A 6000-nucleotide genomic window follows, 5' to 3' on the forward strand; every position below is an offset into this window, starting at 1 on the left:
GTGCATGCCAATTAGTGAAGGATTTCTTAATTTTTATTGGGGCCAATAACCCCCATTGCTCCTAAGGCAGCTCCGTCCCTCGATTCCAGTGCTCATGTATATCCTTGACAATAAGATAATTTTCTCGTTGTCCTTGCCGTAGGCCCCCTCCAAAAAATTCTTGAGTTGGCCACACAACATGAGATTCTCCACAAGATCAGAGGTAGAGGAACTATTATCCGGACTTCTCTTTATGCGGACGATGCGACCATTTTTGTGGACCCTAAGAAGGAAGACGTCCAAAATTTATCCGCCATTCTTGACTATTTCGGTGAGGCTACCGGGTTGCTTACAAACTTCCAAAAGAGTGTGGTCATTCCTATTAATTTCCGTGCCATTTATCTTGACGAGGTTCTTGTGGGGCTCCTGGTGATCCAGGCTTCCTTCCCTATCAAATACTTTGGGCTACCGCTATCGATTTAGCAACTTAAAAGGGTTGATTTTCAACCGATTGATGACAAAATTGGCAGCAAACTAGTCACTTGGGATGGCAAGAACATCAATGCGGATGGGAGAGGGTCCCTTGTCAAATCCGTCCTAACACCCAAGCTATTTTCCATCTAACGCCTCTCAAGATTCCGCCGGCATATGACTTGCCTCCAAGAATAAAATTGAGCATAATTTTCTTTGGGCCGGCACCAAAGAGCTTACCGGAGGCAAATGCAAGTTAAATTGGGAGGCGGTTTAAAGGCCAAAGAAGCTTGGAGGTTTGGGCATTCTCCACCTAGATAAATTTGCTAGGGCCCTCCATTTGAGATGGCCATGGTTCGAGTGGAGGCACCCAAGGAAGCTATGGGTCGGCAAGGGTAACCCTTGTGATGAGATTGACATGGACCTTTTCTATGCTTGCACGAGTATTACCATTGGTAACGGGAAGATTGCTCCTTTTTGGGACTCTCCGTGGCTAAATGGTGCTAAGCCCAGACATTACGCCGCTCATCTACAAGGCATCCACAAGAAAGAAATGAAGGTTAATCAAGCCTTGCTTGGCAACGTTTGGGTGGCAAAAATCTAGATGGACAACAACCTCACTGTCCAACATATGCATGAGTACATTCACTACAAAGATTCTGATCTATTGCAACAATTTGTTTTGCAACGGTCATCTTTTGTTGCAATAAAATGCAATATTACTAGAAAATTCAAGTTCGTGGTAATAAGCTCCATATATTGCCACAATTTTGTTTTGTCGCGCTAAGTACAACTTTTGTTGCAATAGAAGCCACATATTTCCACAAGTTGCATCAGCGTTGTAATATGGTGGCGATATCGCCACAATTGCACAGTGTTGCATGAATTATTCATTTTGTTGCAATAAAGACTAGGTATTGCAACAAATTAAATCTTTGTGGCAATATTCGAATATATAGTGCAACAATTCTGAAATGTGGCGCCAGTACAAGAAATCATTGCAAAAATAGCTTCCTATTGCGACAAAATATGTATTGGTTGTAATAGGGTGACTTTTTGCCTCAACTTCATTGTGTTGCAATAACTATTACATACTGCGACAAATTCTGCATCCATGGTCATATGTATAAGATATTTCTCCTCGGTGCATTTATGCACGAATTTTGGTACAAACCGAAGGGCACGCTTGCAATTTGTTTTCTCATTGTGCATGGCAAAAAAAAGTAATTTATAAGGGGCGATGATCTTTACTTTACAATTCTGCCTCTAATGTTAGATTTAGCGGTAATTTTAAACTAGTGCCATTAATTACCAACATAGAGTTTTGGAACTTGGGTTCGCGTGCACCAGATTTGAAAATTTCGAAATAATGCTATTTCAAAGTTTCAGATTTTTTAAAATAATGCATACATGTATATATTATGTTGATACATGTGCAGATTTTCAAGCAAAAAAACGGCATATGTGGCCTATAGAATAATGAGAAAATGGAAATTTATATTTCTTGGAACAGTACAAATTCAATCATTATAGTGTTATTTGGATATTTTGTCATTTCTATGCAGGCCACATACAATCGTATTTTTCCGCAAAAACTTGCACGAGTAAGTATCAAGATAATACATAGATGTAAAATTTATTTCATTTTATAAAAACTTTAAATAGCATTTTTTCAATTTTTGAGAAAACCGGGTGGTTCCTTTTGTTATTTCCGCACTAATTACTATTTAATTAGCGGCACATTAATGAAGCGCCTCTAATATTTCGGTAATTAACGGCCGCTGGGAAAGTGCCGCTCCCTCTTCCGAGCGCTGCGACTTACTAGGTTCGTATAGACTATAGATTGGTCGAGGAAAGTCTACGGAGACACAAGAAAATCAGTTGTTAGTTTATCGATCGGAGCGGTAATTATGGACGGAAGGTGAAGGAATAGAGTGAAGGCCCACGTTCAGTTAGCCCTTTTAGTTTGCATGCAACGAAAGTCAAAACGGAAACTGGGAGGTTCTCGCGCATATATCATTTGGTAATTTCTGTTCTGGCGGATCAGCGCGCCCTCCCTTCTTCCTTCTTCCCCGCGAAAACCTGGTCAAAAATTTCGTGAAAATCTCTCCCGCCGAGCTCCTCGATCTGTGCCAAAACGCGAAAAATTCCTCTGGTTTCTCTCCCGCCGATCGATCTCTTTTGAGTTCCGATTTTTTTTGCGTAAACTTAGAGCCAATTCTTCTCTTTATAAGCATGGGGCCTAAGCACTAGCGAGAAGATAGATCAGATCCTTCCATCCTCACTGCGTCAGGTACCCAGATAGCCGGCACAAAAAAGTGCCGGCAAAGGCCCCAAAAGTGCCGGCAAAGGTATTTCAAGGCACATAAAAAAGTGCTGCGTTTATTCCAGTCGAGGAAGGTCTTTGCCGGCATTTTTCGTGAAATACCGCCGTATGTAAGTCAAGGCACATGTACTGGTGCCAGTAATAGCTATTTCAGGCAGACCTGTTTCTGCCTGTTAAGAGTTTTGCCGGCACATTTTACCTGTGCCGTGGATGGTTTTTGCCGGCACTTTTTGGAGATGCCTCGAAATCTTTTTCTGGCACAAGCTGGAAACGTCGCGGAAACCATTTCTGGCACGCGACAGAGATGCCGTTAATAGTTTTTGCCGGCATTTCATAGCTATTACTGGACTGCCAGCTGACATCAAGCAATTCATCAGTCAGATCATTTAACTTACAAGCAAGCATTCAGTCAACATTTTGAAACATCCAGTCATAAAACACATCCAGTCATAACTTACAAGCAAGCATCCAGTCATAACTTACAAGCATCCAGCATCCGCTTGGCAGGGTTACAAGCAAGCAACACATTGTATAACTTACAAGCAAGCAAGTATAGGCCTGGTCACACATCATCAGCCTTGTTTCCATCACCTATGGAGGCTTTTGATTTGAAGGTGGAGGTTCTCCTCCTCTTAGTTGTCCGATCGTCGTGGTTTTCTCGCCCTCCTCCTCATTTCCCGATTTGCCGCTTGTTCCTCCAATGTCAGCACCTTACCATCCGATCCGGAATGAATGCGCAAGTTCTTGTCCATGCAGCTCATAATTGATGCATGAGTCATGTCCATGTCCACTTCTTCGCGTGCTGACCTGCAAGCATGTTTTGTGTCACATGGTTGATTCATGACAGTAAAGTATTGATCATGTGAAGTACAAGTGATAATTGACATTCTCAAGAGGCAAGAGGCAAGTGGAACTTACATTTTTTCTTGGCCACTGGACTGAGTGTGCCTCAACATGACCTAGTAGTGTCATTCTCCCCTTTGCTTGTGGTAACCTTGTGGTTCTCTTCAAGACCATGTTGATCATAACTTCGATGAATTCATCTGTGTCTGCATTCTGAACTGTCCCAAGAGCAACCATCTGCTTCACTCGTATGGTGAAGTCAATGCTACATCCATCCCTTTTGTCACCTTGACTGGCCCTTTGTTCTTTCTCTTCTTCACCTCACTGTTTTTCATCCTATTCTCCTGTGCCTTCTCCATTTTAACAGTTTTAATGATTTTGTTCACACTTGCTGTCTGCAGATTTTATTATATCACCCTATAAGCCTCAGTTATTGCATCAATCATTTAGTAAGTACAACCGCTGGAGTAATTTCTAACCTTTGCCTCTAGTTGCTTGTAAGTAGTCTTTGAGTGATTCCCTTCTACTTCCTGGTTATACATTGTTTCCTGGCTGTATACATCTTCCTGGCTATAAAATACACCTTCCTGGGTATAAATTGCTTCCTGTCTTGGTACCTTCAATTACCAATAATATGATAACATTATTATAACCATTTCTACTATCACCAGTTAAAAATATACCAATGTTACCAGCTCATACCTTTGGTACAGAACTATTAGGTTCCTTCACACTCTTTCTCTCCTTTATTTTTCTGGCTCTTCTATCTTCATGAGTTGTGGTGGCCTACATTTAAACAATCAGTACACACAATTAACATGACCATCTAGTAGCCAAGTGGACATGAAACTGTCTATACTTTACCTTAGCTTGAGATCCTCCAACTTCTGAGGTATGACTAGGTTTTTGGCTTCTTCTCACAAGTGTTTCTTCAGTTGATCTAGTTTCCTACATTTCAACAATCAGTGCACACAATTAACAGGACCATCTAGTAGCCAAGTGGACATGAAACTGTCGATACTTTACCTTGGCTTGAGATCCTCCAACTTCTGAGTTATGACTAGGTTTTTGGCTCCTTCTCACGTGCGTTTCTTCAGTTGATCTAGTTCCCTGCATTTAAACAAAATTATCAAATACTTAGCTGCACCATCTGGATAGTATGATTACAATACAGATCATGCAAGAAGAAGCTGCGTCTTACATTTGCTTTGCAACTCGTAACCTCACCGCTAGTGACTTTCTCAACATTTGGCTTGGTAACCTACATTAGGCCAATCATATCACAAATTTAGATATGCCCGTACCGTAGGAAGATACTGTTGACCATGTAATTACTCATGAATGAAGAAGTTGTAGTCTACCTGGATTGTAGGAATACCTTCCATTCCCTCTTCACTTGTCTGCTGTTGCTTTTGCTGGTTGTCTTGTATTTTCTGGCTAGCTTGGTACACTAGCATTAGTTGACTCAATTGACTTTCTATGATATCAGTCTTTCGCGCCATGTTCTCGACCACAAGCTTGAGGTCTCTCGGTCTCTTTCCTACTCTCTTCAAGAGCTGCTAGTGCTTCGGCTAGATTTTCCGATCCTTTTCCACCAACTACCATGCCTAGACCATACCTTGTTGATTTCTTTGCTTTCGGAAACAATGTTGAATACAGAGTCATTGGGATTTGGTTCCTCCCCATGCAGTTCGGGATTGGCATTAAGTTGGTCATTAATTTCACTCTACAAGGAAATCAGTGTCATGGCAGGTATTGTTGCAAGAACAAGTATGTGTGCTGGCAGTAGTGACTTGAAGGTGAAACTTACAATTTTTCCAGCAGCAAACTCGTCAACTGGCAGTCCTTTGCTATTAGTGTGAGTGATCCTGTACAGCTCAGCCCTCCCAATTTTTTTACCTTCTAGGATCTCCTGCAGATCACATGGATTATGCCCTCATGAACTTGTAAAAATATTTCAAATGGTAAGGTTGTACACAAAGTAAAATGCGAGAAAATTTAAGTCCGAATTGATTAGTTTGGATTATTACTCGTTTGATCTTGTACAACTGCGAAGCTCCTTGACCCAGATTGTGTGTGTACTATTTGGCTGGTTTTTCCTTGCAGTTTTGTTCTTCCTTGACAATCTCTACAATTTAAGTATAATAATTCAGTTCATGGTAAGTTCAGGAAGCATACATTTTCAAATTGAAAGTTTGAAAATTTAATGATGCACCTTGGACTTTTTTTTTTGCTTCCAACGCCTCACCAGCCAATCCCATTGAGCTTCAGGAAGTCTTTGGCCACACCCGTTCGCAACGTTCTCTTCTATTGATAACTTCGACTTGTAATGTTTCTTCTTTAAGTAGCACTTGAAATCTTTTCATTTTTTACCTGCAGAC

Source organism: Lolium rigidum, chromosome 4, assembly GCF_022539505.1.
Source record: "Lolium rigidum isolate FL_2022 chromosome 4, APGP_CSIRO_Lrig_0.1, whole genome shotgun sequence".
In the NCBI taxonomy this organism is placed as follows: Eukaryota; Viridiplantae; Streptophyta; class Magnoliopsida; order Poales; family Poaceae; genus Lolium; species Lolium rigidum.